General features: G+C 43.6%; 1 protein-coding gene and 1 pseudogene across 2 annotated transcripts in view; one reads left to right on the top strand and one right to left on the bottom strand.

Moving 5' to 3' along the window:
- The window catches only part of ACADSB (acyl-CoA dehydrogenase short/branched chain), a 52,343-nt gene that overhangs the window by 5,407 nt on the left and 29,309 nt on the right, over positions 1-17,627 (top strand). The gene's annotated exons all lie outside the window — the stretch shown is intronic.
- On the bottom strand, positions 12,385-16,073 carry LOC113884214 (annotated as a pseudogene).

Here is a 17,627-nt window from a genome sequence, read left to right as displayed (position 1 = left end):
ACATTTAATCTTGTATGTATTATCGAATCTTGTATGTATTATCTTGGTATGAAGGACCTTCCTCCTCTTCTTCTATTTCCTTTTTGGAGTAACTCATATATATTTTCAAGAGGAAATAGCAGCCCACTCCAGTATTCTTCTGGAAAATGCCATGGACAGAGAATCCTGGTGGGCTATAGTCCATGGGGTCCCAGAGTTGGTCAGGACAGAGCAACTAACACTTTCACTTTGCTTTCACTTTGAAACTGTTTTTCACCTTAGCCCTACCATTGTCCATTCTTCCCAGCAGGGTACGGGAGATCCTGTTTCTCCTCCTTGCCAGCAGTTGGAGTTCTCAGTAGATTGTTTTAGTATAGCCATTCTGATAGGTGTGTAATTATATCCCACTGTGTTAATATACTTTTAAAGTAATTCTTTCAGTTCAGCTCAGTTCAGTTCCTCAGTCGAGTCTGACTCTTTGCGACCCCATGAACCAGAGCATGCCAGGCCTCTCTGTCCATCACCAACTCCCAGAGTTTACCCAAACTCATGTCCATTGAGTCGCTGATGCCATCTAACCATCTCATCCTCTGTTGTCCCCTTCTCCTCCTGCATTCGATCTTTCCAACATCAGGGTCTTTTCAAATGAGTCAGCTCTTCGCGTCAGGTAGCCAAAATATTGGAGTTTCAGCTTCAACATTAGTCCTTCCAATGAAGACCCAGGACTGATCTCCTTTAGGATGGACTGGTTGGATCTCCTTGCAGTCCAAGGGACTCTTGAGAGTCTTCTCCAACACCACAGTTCAAAAGCATCAATTCTTCGGTGCTCAGCTTTCTTTACAGTCCAACTCTCACGTCCATACATGACCACTGGAAAAACCATAGCCTTGACTAGATGGACCTTTGTTGACAAAGTAATGTCTCTGCTTTTTAATATGCTGTCTAGGTTGGTCATAACTTTCCTTCCAAGGAGTAAATATCTTTTAATTTCATGTCTGCAGTCACCATCTGCAGTGATTTTGGAGCTCAGAAAAATAAAGTCAGCCACTGTTTCCACTGTTTCCCAATCTACTGAATAAAGTAGGGAAAACCACTAGACCATTCAGGTATGACCTAAATCAAATCCCTTATGATTATACAGTGGAAGTGAGAAATAGATTTAAGGGCCTAGATCTGATAGATAGAGTGCCTGATGAACTATGGAATGAGGTTCGTGTCATTGTACAGGAGACAGGGATCAAGACCATTCCAATAGAAAAGAAATGCAAAAAAGCAAAATGGCTGTCTGGGGAGGACTTACAAATAGTTGTGAAAAGAAGAGAAGCGAAAAGCAAAGGAGAAAAGGAAAGATATAAACATCTGAATGCAGAGTTCCAAAGAAGAGCAAGAAGAGATAAGAAAGCCTTCCTCAGCAATCAATGCAGAGAAATAGAGGAAAACAACAGAATGGGAAAGACTAGGGATCTCTTCAAGAAAATTAGAGATACCAAGGGAATATTTCATGCAAAGATGAGCTCGATAAAAGACAGAAATGGTATGGACCTAACAGAAGCAGAAGATATTAAGAAGAGAGGGCAAGAATACACAGAAGAACTGTACAAAAAAGATCTTCACGACCCAGGTAATCACGGTGTGATCACTCACCTAGAGCCAGACATCCTGGAATGTGAAGTCAAGTGGGCCTTAGAAAGCATCACTACGAACAAAGCTAGTGGAGGTGATGGAATTCCAATTGAGCTATTCCAAATCCTGAAAGATGATGCTGTGAAAGTGCTGCACTCAATATGTCAGCAAATTTGGAAAACTCAGCAGAGGCCACAGGACTGGAAAAGGTCAGTTTTCATTCCAATCCCAAAGAAAGGCAATGCCAAAGAATGCTCAAACTACCGCACAATTGCACTCGTCTCACATGCTAATAAAGTAATGCTCAAAATTCTCCAAGCCAGGCTTCAGCAATATGTGAACCGTGAACTTCCTGATGTTCCAGCTGGTTTTAGAAAAGGCAGAGGAACCAGAGATCAAATTGCCAACATCTGCTGGATCATTGAAAAAGCAAGAGAGTTCCAGAAAAACATCTATTTCTGCTTTATGGACTATGCCAAAGCCTTTGACTGTGTGGATCACAGCAAACTGTGGCAAATTCTGAAAGAGATGGGAATACCAGACCACCTGATCTGCCTCTTGAGAAATTTGTATGCAAGTCAGGAAGCAACAGGTAGAACTGGACATGGAACAACAGACTGGTTCCAAATAGGAAAAGGAGTACATCAAGGCTGTATATTGTCACCCTGCTTATTTAACTTCTATGCAGAGTACATCATGAGAAACGCTGGACTGGAAGAAGCACAAGCTGGAATCAAGATTGCTGGGAAAAATATCAATAAGCTCAGATATGCAGATGACACCACTCTTATGGCAGAAAGTGAAGAGGAACTAAAAAGCCTCTTGATGAAAGTGAAAGAGGAGAGTGAAAAAGTTGGCTTAAAGCTCAACATTCAGAAAACAAAGATCATGGCATCCGGTCCCACCACTTCATGGGAAATAGATGGGGAAACAGTGGAAACAGTATCAGACTTTATTTTTCTGGGCTCCAAAATCACTACAGATGGTGACTGCAGCCATGAAATTAAAAGACGCTTACTCCTTGGAAGGAAAGTTATGACCAACCTAGATAGCATGTTCAAAAGCAGAGACTTTACTTTGCCAACAAAGGTTCGTCTAGTCAAGGCTATGGTTTTTCCTGTGGTCATATATGGATGTGAGAGTTGGACTGTGAAGAAGGCTGAGTGCCGAAGAATTGATGCTTTTGAACTGTGGTGTTGGAGAAGACTCTTGAGAGTCCCTTGGACTGCAAGGAGATCCAACCAGTCCATTCTGAAGGAGATCAGCCCTGGGATTTCTTTGAAAGGAATGATGCCAAAGCTGAAACTCCAGTACTTTGGCCACCTCATGCCAAGAGTTGACTCATTGGAAAAGACTCTGATGCTGGGAGGGATTGGGGGCAGGAGGAGAAGGGGACGACAGAGGATGAGATGGCTGGATGGCATCACTGACTCGATGGACGTGAGTCTCAGTGAACTCCAGGATTTGGTGATGGACAGGGGGGCCTGGCGTGCTGGCGATTCATGGGGTCGCAAAGAGTTGGACACGACTGAGCGACTGATCTGACCTGAATGGGACTGGGTGCCATGATTGTAGTTTTCTGAATGTTGAGCTTTAAGCCAACTTTTTCACTCTCCTCTTTCACTTTGAAGAGGCTCTTTAGTTCTTCTTCACTTTCTGTCATGAGGGTGGTGTCATCTGCATATCTGAGGTTACTGATACTTCTCCCAGCAATCTTGATTCCAGCTTGTGCTTCCTCCAGCCCAGTGTTTCTCATGACGTATTCTGCACATGAGTTAAATAAGCAGGGTGACAATATACAGCCTTGATGTACTCCTTTCCAATTTGGAATGAGTCTGTTGTTCCATGTCCAGTTCTACCTGTTGCTTCCTGACCTACATACAGATTTCTTAAGAGGCAGTTCAGGTGGTCTGGTATTCCCATCTCTTTCAGAATTTGCCACAGTTTGCTGTGATCCACACAGTCAAAGGCTTTGGCATAGTCCATAAAGCAGAAATAGATGTTTTTCTGGAACTCTCTTGCTTTTTCAATGATCCAGCAGATGTTGGCAATTTGATCTCTGGTTCCTCTGCCTTCTCTAAAACCAGCTTGAACATCAGGAAGTTCACGGTTCACATATTGCTGAAGCCTGGCTTGGAGAATTTTGAGCATTACTTTACTAGCATGTGAGACGAGTGCAATTGTGCGGTAGTTTGAGCATTCTTTGGCATTGCCTTTCTTTGGGATTGGAATGAAAACTGACCTTTTCCAGTCCTGTGGCCACTGCTGAGTTTTCCAAATTTGATGACATATTGAGTGCAGCACTTTCACAGCATCATGTTTTAGGATTTGGAATAGCTCAACTGGAATTCCATCATCTCCACCAGCTTTGTTCATAGTGATGCTTCCTAAGGCCTATTTGACTTCACATTCCAGGATGTCTGGCTCTAGGTGAGTGATCACACCATCGTGTGCAGAGTTATAAATGAAGACAAGTATAAGAACAGTATGACACAAGTTTTTTTTTTTTTTTTTAACTTATGAGAGGCATACAGAGACCTAAACATTGGCCTACCAGCTGTTTTAGCAAGATGCTAGGGACATAGGAACCATGATATATTTGCTAATGGGAGGGAGAATGGTTTAACTGCTGCGAAGCACAATTAGGGAAAATTTATCAGTATTTTGAGTTTATTTTGCCCTTTGCTAGAGAATTCTTAGGCTGCAGGTAGAAATAAAATGCACAGATGTGAAATTATGTAGATCAAAAGTTACTCTTTGCAGCATCTTTTAAAGAAACTTTACTTTGAAATATATAATTAGATTCACAGAAAGTTAAATAAACACGGATAGTAGAGACAGAGATTCCCTTGTCCATCACTCTTTGATTCTCCGATAGTTACATCTCAGTAGGAGAAACCTATATGCAGGTCAGGAAGCAACAGTTAGAACTGGACATGGAACAACAGACTGGTTCCAAATAGGAAAAGGAGTACGTCAAGGCTGTATATTGTCACCCTGCTTATTTAACTTATATGTAGAGTACATCATGAGAAACACTGGACTGGAAGAAGCACAAGCTGGAATCAAGATTGCTGGGAGAAATATCAATAACCTCAGATATGCAGATGATGCCACCTTTATGGCAGAAAGTGAAAAGGAACTAAAAAGCTTCTTGATGAAAGTGAAAGTGGAGAGTGAAAAAGTTGGCTTAAAGCTCAACATTCAGAAAACAAAGATCATGGCATCTGGTCCCATGACTTCATGGGAAATAGATGGGGAAACAGTGTCAGACTTTATTCTTTTGGGCTCCAAAATCACTGCACATGGTGATTGCTGCCATGAAATTAAAAGACACCTACTCCTTGGAAGGAAAGTTATGATCAACCTAGACAGCATATTAAAAAGCAGAGACATTACTTTGCCAACAAAGTTCTGTCTAGTCAAGGCTGTGGTTTTTCCAGTGGTCATGTATGGATGTGAGAGTTGGACTGTGAAGAAAACTGAGCACCAAAGAATTGATGCTTTTGAACTGTGGTATTGGAGAAGACTCTCGAGAGTCCCTTGGACTGGAGGGGATCCAACCAGTCCATCCTAAAGGAGATCAGTCCTGGGTGTTCATTGGAAGGACTGATGCTGAAGCTGAAACTCCAGTACTTTGGCCACCTGATGCAAAGAGTTGACTCATTGACTCATTGATGGCATCACCAACTCGATGGGTATGAGTTTGAGTAAACTCCAGGAGATGGTGATGGACAGGGAAGACTGGTGTGTTCATGGGGTCACAGAGTCAGACACGACTGAGCGACTGAACTGAGTACAGTTATTGAAACCAGAAAATTGATATTATTGTAATAACAAGGAAATAACAACCCACCAAAGTGGTATGAAAATTACTCTAACCCTAAACCATTTGACCATTCAGCAGCCTCAAGAGCAGTATCTATATTTAAACAGCCTCCTAATAGTAGCTGTGCAGATATAAACAAACTTTCTTTTCTCTTGTAAATCTATTGTCAGTTATTTTCCAGTGCCCCGACCCCAACCCCTACCATTAGAACCCAAAGGGGTCATCCCAATCAAAGATAAGGTGTCTATATGGGCGTGGATTTATCTCTGGGCTTTCTATTTTGTTCCATTGATCAATATTTCTGTCTTTGTGCCAGTAGCATACTGTCTTGATGACTGTGGCTTTGTAGTAGAGCCTGAAGTCAGGCAGGTTGATTCCTCCAGTTCCATTCTTCTTTCTCAAGATAGCTTTGGCTATTCGAGGTTTTTTGTATTTCCATACAAATTGTGAAATTATTTGTTCTAGCTCTGTGAAGAATACCGTTGGTAGCTTGATAAGGATTGCATTGAATCTATAAATGCGACCCAGAGGGATGGTATGGGGAAGAAGGAGGAGGTTCAGGATGGGGAACACGTGTATACCTGTGGCGGATTCATTTCAATATATGGCAAAACCAATACAATATTGTAAAGTTAAAAAATAAAATTTAAAAAAATTTAAAAAAAAAATGAAAACTAAACAAAACAAAAAGGAAGCATACTTGGAAGAAATCACTCCCTTCTTTACACTTTGTATCTTGTGCACATTTTACCATAGCACTTGCAATATTCCAAAGACGTACAGTGATTGTTGATATATAATAAATATTCAATAAATATTCTTTGAAGAAAAGACTTGGAGAAAGAAAAGCATTCAAGCAAGGGTAGAATAGTCTACTAAAAATTAGTTCTTCTAAACACACAAGAGCTCCCTAGACAATGGGTAAGACATTTGTTCTTAATTGAGAGGAAGGGTATGAAGACAAAAGGATGTAAGATTATGCCTTCTGTCATTAAGAAGACTGACTTAGATTAGGGAGCTATGATTAAAAGTTTAAAAATGAAAAAAAAAAAAAGAACCCAAAGGGGTAGAGAAGTTCTCTTCCAAAAAAGTATGTACATATATTTCTGTGATATTTTATCTCTTGCAGATTTGTATAACCAAGTCCACAGTCAAGGTACAGATGGACACATTCACAGCAAAGAACTTCCTTGGTGCAGCATTACTTATGAAAACAAAGGGAATTATGTTACATGTTAGAAACCTCTCTAGTATATATTGCTACTTGGGGTTGGGAGAAACCAGAATAGGGTACATAGTGTGCTCGGGGTACATAGTGTGCTCTCTTTTAGAAGGACCGCCTGGAGGAAAATAAACAACTGTGTTTCTATTTGCTTTATGTTTGTCTGTGAAGAATACCAGATGGGTGTGTTAGAAGCTCCCCTATGGGAGGCTGGATGGAGATAAGGCGATAGCTTTTTTGAAGATCTGGTCAAACCAAAAAGTTTTAAGTAGGGTAGCTGAGGGTGTGGTGTAGGGGGATCGGGGAAGGCACATTCGTGGATCATTTATGTTGGACAAGTGGATCACTTGGCTTTAGAAAGTTGTGAGGGGGTTGAGTTTTTACTCTCCGAAGTCAAGCGTGAAAACCACAAATTCCGGCTCATGCTATTATTACATATTAGAATCATCTGTCGATTGAAAAAAAAAAAAAAAGCACAATGTAAAAGTTGAGAATTATGGTTTTATCACCAGATGGTCAACACTGAAATCAGATTGATTATGTCCTTTGCAGCCAAAGATGGAGAACCTCTATACAGTCAGCAAAAGTAAGACCGGGAGCGGACTGTGGCTCAGATCATGAACTTATTGCCAAATTCAGACTTATTGAAGAAAGTGGGGAAAACCACTAGACCAGTCAGGTATGACCTAAATCAAATCCCCAATGACTATACAGTGGAAATGAGAAATAGATTTAAGGGACTAGATCTGATAGACAGAGTGCCTGATGAACTATGGACGGAGGTTCATGACATTGTACAGGAGACAGGGATCAAGACCATCCCCAAGAAAAAGAAGTGCAAAAAAGCAAAATGGCTGTCTGAGGAGGACTTACAAATAGCTGTGAAAAGAAGAGAAGCGAAAAGCAAAGGAGAAAAGGAAAGATATACCCATTTGAATGCAGAATTCCAAAGAATAGCAAGGAGAGATAAGAAAGCCTTCCTCAGCGATCAATGCTAAGAAATGGAGGAATACAATAGAATGGGAAAGACTAGAGAGCTCTTCAAGAAAATTAGAGATACCAAGGGAACATTTCATGCAAAGATGGGCTCAATAAAGGACAGAAATGGTATGGACCTAACAGAAGCAGAAAATACTAAGAAAAGGTGGCAAGAATACACAGAAGAACTGTACAAGAAAGATCTTCACAACCCAGATAATCACGAAGGTATGATCACTCACGCTCACCTAGAGTCGGACGTCCTGGAATGTGAAGTCAGGTGGGCCTTAGGAAGCATCACTATGAACAAAGCTAGTGGAGGTGATGGAATTCCAGTTGAGCTATTTCAAATCCTAAAAGATGCTGTGAAAGTGCTGCACTCAATATGTCAGCAAATTTGGAAAACTCAGCAGTGGCCACAGGACTGGAAAAGGTCAGTTTTCATTCCAATCCCAAAGAAAGGCAATGCCAAAGAATGCTCAAACTACCACACAATTGCACTCATCTCACACGCTAGTAAAGTAATGCTCAAAATTCTCCAAGCCAGGCTTCAGCAATATGTGAACCGTGAACTTCCTGATGTTCAAGCTGGTTTTAGAAAAGGCAGAGGAACCAGAGAACAAGTTGTCAACATCTGCTGGATCATTGAAAAAGCAAGAGAGTTCCAGAAAAACATCTATTTCTGCTTTATTGACTATGCCAAAGCCTTTGACTGTGTGGATCACAATAAACTGGAAAATTCTTCAAGAGATGGGAATACCAGACCACCTGACCTGCCTCTTGAGAAACCTGTATGCAGGTCAGGAAGCAACAGTTAGAACTGGACATGGAACAACAGACTGGTTCCAAATAGGAAAAGGAGTACGTTAAGGCTGTATGTTGTCACCCTGCTTATTTAACTTATATGCAGAGTACATCATGAGAAACACTGGGCTGGAAGAAGCACAAACTGGAATCAAGATTGCCGGGAGAAATATCAATAACCTCAGATATGCAGATGATGCCACCCTTATGGCAGAAAGTGAAGAGGAACTAAAAAGCCTCTTGATGAAAGTGAAAGAGGAGAGTGAAAAAGTTGGCTTAAAGCTCAACATTCAGAAAACTAAGATCATGGCATCCAGTCCCATTACTTACTTCATGGGCAATAGATGGGGAAACAGTGGCTGACTTTATTTTTCTGAGCTCCAAAATCACTGCAGATGGTGATTGCTGCCATGAAATTAAAAGACACTTACTCCTTGGAAGGAAAGTTATGATCAACCTAGACAGCATATAAAAAAGCAGAGACATTACATTGCCAACAAAGTTCTGTCTAGTCAAGGCTGTGGTTTTTCCAGCAGTCATGTATGGATGTCAGAGTTGGACTATAAAGAAGGCTGCTGCTGCTAAGTCTCTTCAGTTGAGTCTGACTCTGTGCAACCTCGTAAACGGCAGCCCACCAGGCTCCCCCGTCCCTGGGATTCTCCAGGCAGGAACACTGGAGTGGGTTGCCATTTCCTTCTCCAGTGCATGAAAGTGAAAAGTGAAAGTGAATTCTCTCAGTCGTGTCCGACTCTTCGTGACCCCATGGACTGCAGCCTATCAGGCTCCTCCACCCATGGGATTTTCCAGGCAGGAGTACTGGAGTGGGTTGCCATTGTGTTCTCCGCAAAGAAGGCTGAGTGCCAAAGAATTGATGCTTTTGAACTGTGATGTTGGAGAAGGCTCTTGAGAGTCCCTTGGACTGCAAGGAGATCCAACCTTTCCATCCTAAAGGAGATCAGTCCTGGGTCTTCACTGGAGGGCCTGATGTTGAAGCTGAAACTCCAGTATTTTGGCCACATGATGCAAAGAGCTGACTGATTTGAAAAGACCCTGATGTTGGGAAAGATTGAGGGCAGGAGGAGAAGGGGACGACAGAGGATGAGATGGTTGGATGGCATCACCAACACAATGGACATGGGTTTGGGTGGACTCCGGGAGGTGAAGGACAGGGAGGCCTGGCATGCTGTGGTTCATGGGGTCGCAAAGAGTCAGACACGACTGAGCGACTAAACTGAACTGAACTGATGTTTTATTCAGCGGACACTCTGAGGACTTTTAGCCTGGAATGCATCCCCTTGGCTCACTCTGAGGGACCAGTCCAGAGAGGTAAGGGAGGAACCAGGATACATAGGAGCTTTTGCAACGAAGACCAGGTAGTCAGACCATCAAAAGATTTCTTTTAATTAAAAGAAAACTGGACATCTCAAGTTAGTGAATTTAGCACTTTTCTTTGGGCTTCCCTAGTGGCTCACAGGGTAAAACCATCTGTCTGCAATACAGGAGACCTGGGTTCGATCCCTGGGTCAGGAAGATCCCCTGGAGAAGGAAATGGCAACTCTTGCCTGGAAAATTCCATGGATGGAGGAGCCTGGTAGGCTACAGTCCATGGGATCGCAAAGAGCTGGACACAACTGAGTGACTTCACTTTGTGCAGGAAGATGCAAGAGTTTGGGATCACTGAAATCACTCCTTTGATAATGAACCTTAGCTGTCCAGGCCCACCTGCCCGTGCTTTCTCTCCCTGAGTTTTCTTGGGGCTCACCTGTGGGGCAGCTATAATGCCATGACCTGGTGGCTGCAATGTCCTTTGTTACTGATTTGGAAGGCAACATTTTTTTTTCACTCACACAGTTCAGGGAGCTTTTTAGAAATGTGGAACCCCCAGCTTCACCCTGAGTCTCGAAGCAGAGCTTGAATTAGTGGGGCTGAAATAGCTCTCCCTTGCTCTAAGCTCCCTTCAAAGATCTGGGTATGTAGCCAGGAGTGACAACAGCTAATTTAAATCATGGTGGTGGTAGGGGTGGGTGGGTAGGGGACTTGTTTCAAAGATACTAATAGTCATTGGTAAAAGTTCCCAGAATAAACCAGTTTCTTGAGTTTAGTTATGTGTAACTGGTATTCGGTAGTTAGATTTAAGAAATCCATAAAATTGTTCTGTAGTGTGATGCTGAATGTATTAACAGCTACATCTAGCATTTAAAAAAAAAAAAGCCTACTTTGAAAGCCCGAAGACTATGCGGTTCAGGCATTTATACATTTTAACACATCTTAACATCAAAATTTTTATCATTAGGCCTTTCTAATAACACAGATAAGTGTGGGAAATAATATAACTGGTATCCAGTTCCACACCGCCCACTTCAGCTATACCCCCCACTTTTTTTTTTTTTAAAGAAATAATTGTGACATCAACCCTGCGCTTCCACCCTCTCCTTGGAGGCAGCCTGCAACCAGGGCCCAGCAGTGAGGCGAGTTAGGGTCACAGGAAGGCAGACCAGACAAAATGTAGCTGGTGTTACCCGGCTTACTGCATACAGCACACAACACAGGTTAGTCAGAGTGGGGAAGCCAGACAAACAAGGGGTAACGAGCTCCTCCTGTTTGTGATGTCCTTCCTTAGACTTTGCTGAACAATTCCTAGATGGTGGGAGTCCACAGTGGCCCCTGTGACTCCATCTTGACCTACTGAACATAGCCTAACTCATATGAGTCTCACACAATGTAAGTAGCAATCCTGACCCAAGAGAAATCACCATGAAACCACACTCCTGAGGTTGATGTGTATGCTTCCCGTTTCTGTTTTTAAACTACATCTGTGTTTACAGAATGTATACTAACATTTGCTGTGTATTTAAAAGTGTGCATAAATGCTATCTGCCTGAATAAATTCTTTTGCAAATTGCCTTTTGTGTTTAATACTATATTTTCAAGACTTCCCCATGTTGATATTTGTATCTCCGTAGTTCACTTTAACTGCTCTAAAACATTCTGTTAAGTCAATGTGCTGTACCACAACCTATGCACTCCTTTGTTGGTAAGTAATTGGATTCTTCATTTTTTCCCCCATTTCAGGTGTCACAGCATTCTTTGCATGTCTGTACTTGGTGTATGAGCTCCAGTGGAACTGCTGAGCCTTAGGACATGTATGTCTTACGACAGTGGTTCCACCAGTTTGTACATGTAAAGTAGAGGAGACTATTCCTCTCCACCCACTTGGCAACAGCTTGTTTAAAAAAAAAAAATAAGCCTAATTCATGAATCTTATAACAGATAATAAGGAAGACTTTATTCAGGAAGGGACTTCTGCGTTGGGGTTTTGCAGTGGGGGCACGAGATGAGGCTCTGCTCCAAATGCAACAAGGAAAAGTGGCTGTCTATAACCAAGGAGTGGGGTGAGGGCTGGTGGATGGAAAATTATAAAGAAACAGCAGAAGTAAGGGGAATAAGAAATAACCCATGCTCTTCAGGATCTTGCTTCAGGTGGACCAAAGGGATCAGATACCAAGGATGAGGGGTTTTCATTAATGTGACCCAGCAGGATTCTTATTAAAACTGAACAGAGTGCAGCTTGAACTCAGCCCAAGGTTGGGGCCCCATCACAAAGAGGAGCTTGACTTTTTTGGTAAAGGAGAGTCTTGACAAACTTCCCTGGCACTTCAGGGTCAAGTAGGGGGCAGAGGAGTAGCTAAAGGAGGAGACTGAGGAGAGACTGAGGAATGCCGGGCAGGAACGGGTGGGAGGAGGAGGACAGCAGAGTGTCCTGGGAGTCGGAGAGATGGGACGCCTGGAGGGAGGAGGGGTCAGCTGAACTGGGTCAGCTGCAGTGAGTATATTGAATTTTGAAAAGCATGAGGATGCTTGATCTTGTAGGGAAGAGATCCTGGTGATGGGGCAGCGGGGTGGGGGGGTGGCAAGCCACGTTGGGGTGGGCTGAGGAATGTCCCAAATACTAGGGGCAACGATAATTGGTTAGAAGTAAAAAAACCTTCAGTGTTCATGGGGAGACGGGCCTTCAGTAAATGGTTCAGTTAAATTAGTGCAGTAGCTCTTACAGGTCTGGTCCAGACCCCTGTGTCAGCTGCTCACCACTGTCTTTTTTTTTTTTTTTTCAGTACCAATAAGTTTTATTCATTGTATATTCCCAAGGAAAACAAAGGAAAGGGAAAAGGGTCAGCGTTTGTGTTACAAAATGATAGCAAATGGGAAAGGAAGTATCTGGCACAGCAAAATCAGCCATCAAATAAACACTGCCCAGATGGGGTCGCCAAAGCCTGATGGGCTATGTCTCCTGCAGTTCAGGAATGAGAAGGGATGAGGAAAAGAACAGATGGGTACATGCTTTTCTACCCTCCCTCCCTCCCTCCCCATAAACTCAAGATTTCATACAAAGCTTTGGTTTCTAGCAGTAAGCATGGAGTTACATTCGTCCGTCTGCTATTAAACAATCTTGTGGCTACTTTGACATAAGTTTCTTGCACCTGCATAAAAGTTCCTGAGTGACTTGGATATACATTCATCTTTCCTTTCATGGTCTCCCAGCCCCACCTTCTACATGGAAGGCCCCCTTCATTGCTCCTCTCTACCTTTGGAGTTGGTCTTAATCCAACCAAATACATCAGTCCATTTAGCATGAGTTACATCAAGGAATGGACAGGACTCGAAATTGGGAACGAGGGATGGAGCAATCTTAGCCTTTTCAGGATTTTTGCACAAATCACTTAATCACAGATACCCCACAAATTAAATGTATAGGTATATGGTCTATTTCGGGGGAGCACAAAGGTGGAAAGAAGAGGGAATAGGAATCTAGTTTTCAGGACAGATCTTGTTTGAAATAGGAAATAGAGGAAGGGGAACACAAAAGAAAGTGTAGTTCAAGACCCCCCCCAACTTCAAGAGGGGCCCCCAAGCTTATGTTTCAGATCTCTTTGCCTGGTGCAGAACATTTTGTCAAAGATGCTTTGGCTATTTTTCTCAATATAAAAAGTTTGTAAACAATAAAACCCCAAAAGAACATGGAGAAGACCAACACGTTATATTTACACAAACTAGGCCACCTAGCAGTCACCAAATCAGCTACTTGTGAAGTCCTACAAAGCCCAGACAAATATAATAACTAGAGGGGGGGCAGCAGCTGGGGGAGACAAGGATCAGACACACATCACCCAATGCGTTCTATTGCATTTGCCCCGTGACAACACAGTGAGGTAGGTCTGCAGTGATCTCACAGCTTGTAAACGAACCCGCCGCCCCCACCGCCCTTTCTCCTTTAGCTGCCATGAGACTAATCACTGCTGCAGCAGAGTAGGACCCTGGCTCTGGGAACCACAAAGAAGCCATTGCTGATGGTCTCTCCAGAAGCTAAGAAGGAAAAGCCCAGAATCGTTAAAGATCTTGTCCTTGCTTCACATATCCATCCCCGGGCAGCTCAAGATGGGTACAGAGGCATTATTCTTACAAACCTCTCCTTACCAACTTCCATTTTTTATAAAAACACACACACCCTGTTGTGCATGGTCGGCCTAGCCCAGTCAGGTGGAGGATGGATCTGGTATATAAAGTGAGTAATGTGCCCTAGGATTATAGATCTGGAACAGGAATCCTTTGTCACACATACAGACGACCTTTGCCTAATCTTGGCTTCCCCTCTCTGCACTTCTTACCTGGCCCAGCCTCTCCTAACCTCTCTGCACCACGTTTTCCTGTTCAGACCAATTTCCAGTCTTTCAGTAGGAAGGAGACCAAGTCATGGGGCAACCCAGTTAAAACCTAGTCTCTCATGAAACGCTGAAGATGGAGGGATTTCAGGAGGACACCATGGCAGAAGAGCCAGCTGTAATTGGCAAAAATGAGGTAGTTCAATAGGCTATACACTCCAAATAGTTGTTCTCTCTGATGATACAGCAACAAAAAGCATTCCTGCTGTGCAGACCCGGAGCTGCTGCTGACTTATCCCTGAGATTGCTCACGTACCTGAGAACACAGTGCAGGAATGAGGGCCTTGGATTAAAATACACAAAAATACAAAACCAGAATATTTATATTACGAAAAAAAAAAAAGCTAAAATGCATAGATATCTCATTCGCACACTAGTGCAGTTGGCATCCTGGAGAAAGTGGGACCCAAGGTACAGTCACCCAAGGCAGCAAATAAATAAAATTGAGTTGGCCCAGAATGGGGTGAGAGTGAGCTTAGAAGCAGCAAGTCTCAGCTGTTCCCTCAATCACCCCTTTACCTGTCATCACAACCCATTACTTGGGACAGTTCTTAGCATTCTGTCCCAAGAGGGGGTTATGAGGAGAGAAGATGAGGAAAACCCTGCCGCCCCCCTGAGATGTTTCCTTCCGTGGAATGTAGTGGCTTGTTGGTTGGGTCCATCAATCTGTTCTCTTCTTAATCTTTACACTCTGATATGGGAAATATTATTCCACAATCTTCTTTAAGAGTAAAACAACTTCCCTACCCAGGCCACTTTCAAAAGCTGGAGATTCTGGGGGTGGAGACTCAGATAAAGCATGCAGGGAGGGTTAACCCTCAAAGCCCTCGTAATGCATTTGGAAAGAGCTAATTGGAGTTTCTTTGCCTTACCCCTTCTTCCCACCAAGAGGGAAGAGGGGGTGATGCTGTGGACTCCAGCCTCAGATATATGGCAGTGCCAGCTGCCCCCTACCCACCCTGTCCCCACTTTCTCCACTCTGCCGATTGATGCCTGCTCCTCAAAGCTTTCTGATCACAAAAGGATAGCCCCCACCCACTGTGGCTTCAATTCTGGGCCTCTGGGAGCATGGCAAAGCTATGGATCTCTTCTTCCTTCTCCGGAAAGTAGGCTGGCTTTCCCTGGGAGCTGGGAGCTTGCTGGGCCTTCAGTGGGCACGAGGCTACCATATGGTTGATGCTCTGGCAGAAATGGCACTTCTTGGGCTGCGGTGGCAGTTTGCATTCCTTGGCATGATGGTCTAGACCTCCACAGTTGTAGCACCTGTCTCCCTTTGATCTGCGTTTCTGCATATTCTTCCCTTTGGGCCGCCTTTCACTCCCAATACAGAACACCCCCCAAGGGCCAGTGACTCTGAGAGATTCCAGGCCCTTGGCTGACTTCTTAAAGGTGAACTCCACGGCCTCCCCCTCCTTCAGGCTCCGGAAGCCCTCCATGTGCAGCTTACTCTGGTGCACAAAGACATCCACCGGGGGTCGAGGGCGACCCCCGCGCAGGCGGTCATGGACAGGAAGCCGAACCCCATGCGCACGTTGAACCACTTACAGATGCCTGCCCCGTGCAGCAGCCGCAGCTCCTTCGCCGCGCAGGCCGCATCCTCCGGCACCTTAGCGCAGCCACCTGCGAACTGCTGGTTTGACACAGAGCCCATGGTAGTCAGCTGAGCCCGCGGCCCCGGGCCCCTGCTTGGGTGGCTGCTGGCCCCAGAGAAGTCCAGAGGCAAAGGGGTGGCTCGGGGAACAGGCAGCTACATCTTCCCCAGCACAATGTCACCACTGTCTTTTTCTTATTCTGGAGTGTTTGGGATCGGCAGTCCCCTCTACAGACTAGGCCAATGCAAAGGCTCTTCTTAAGTGGGAAATAACAAATCTAAGAGTCATTTTCACAAACAATCTGCTCAAAATAAGGGCCGAGGACCTGAATAGACATTTCTCCAAAGAAGACATACAGGTGGCCAATTTGTTGTTGTTCAGTGGCTTAGTCGTGTCTGACTCTTAGCAACCCCATGGACTGTAGCACGTCAGGCTTTCCCTGTCCTTCACTATCTCCTGGAGTTTGCTCACATTCATGTCCATTGAGTCGGTGATGCCATCCAACCATCTCATCCTCTGTCTCCCCCTTCAACTGACTTCAATCTTTCCCAGGATCAGGATCTTTTCCAGTGAGTTGGCTCTTTGCATCAGGTGGCCAAGGTATTGGAGCTTCAGCTGCCATGTGAAAAGATGTTCAACGTTGCTGATTATTGGAGAAATGCAAATCAAAACTACAATGAGATATCACCTCATACCAGCCACAGTGGCTATCATCAAAAAAATCCACAAACAAGAAATGTTGGAGAAGGTGTGGAGAGAAGGGAACCCTCCTGCACTGTTAGTAGAAATGTAAACTGGTACAGCTATTATGGTAACAGTATGGTGTTTCCTTAAAAAAACTAAAAATAGAGCTACCATATGACCCTACAATCCCACTCCTAGGCATATATCCAGAGAAAAACATGATCCAGGAAGATACATGTACCCCAGTGTTCATTGCAGCACTATTTACAATAGCCAAGATATGGAAGCAACCTAAATGGCCATCAACAGAAGAATAAAGATGTGGTACATATACACAATGGAATATTACTCAGCCATTAAAATGATATAATGCCATTTGTAAAAAAAATAAAAGATATAATGCCATTTGTAGCAACATGGATGGACCTGAGATTGTCAGACAGAGAAGGAGAAATACTGTATGACATCCCTTATCCATGGAACCTAAAAAGTAATGATACGAATGAACTTACAGAACAGAAACAGATTCACAGACATTGAGAATGAGCTTATGGGTGCCAAGGGAGAAGGAATAGTTAGCAAGTTTGGGGTGGACATGTACTCATGGCTGTATTTTAAATGGATAATTAACAAGGACCTACTGTATAGCTCATGGAACTCTGCTCAAATATGTGGCAGCCTGGATGAGAGCGGGCTTGGGGAGGCGAATGGATACATGTATATGGATGGCTGAGTCCCTTTACTATTCATCTGAAACTGTCAGAACATTGTTGATTGGCTATACCCCAATACACAATAAAAAAGTTTATAAATATTAGCACTTAAAAAAGCTTCACTATACATGAGCCAAAGGTCCTTTCATCTTGATTAGAGATAGCCCTTTAAATAGTGGGCTTCCCTTGTGGCTCAGCTGGTAAAGTATCCTCTTGCAATGTGGGAGACCTGGGTTCAATCCCTGGGTTGGGAAGATCCCCTGGAGGAGGGAAAGGCTACCCACTCCAGTATTCTGGCCTGGAGAATTCCATGGACTGTATAGTCTACAGGGTCGCAAAGAGTCAGACATGATTAAGTGACTTTCACTTCATTTCACTTCCAGTATATATAATCCCAGGGCTACAGGTCATGGGGCATCTATTATTCATCCTAAGGTAGATTGCTGGGACAAACTTCTGAAAGAAGCATAGAACATCTTTTTTAAT

The sequence above is a fragment of the Bos indicus x Bos taurus genome, chromosome 26 (genome assembly GCF_003369695.1).
Source record: "Bos indicus x Bos taurus breed Angus x Brahman F1 hybrid chromosome 26, Bos_hybrid_MaternalHap_v2.0, whole genome shotgun sequence".
Lineage (NCBI taxonomy): Eukaryota > Metazoa > Chordata > Mammalia > Artiodactyla > Bovidae > Bos > Bos indicus x Bos taurus.
Note: the sequence above shows the minus strand (reverse complement) of the source record. Positions and strands in the feature narration are given on the sequence as shown.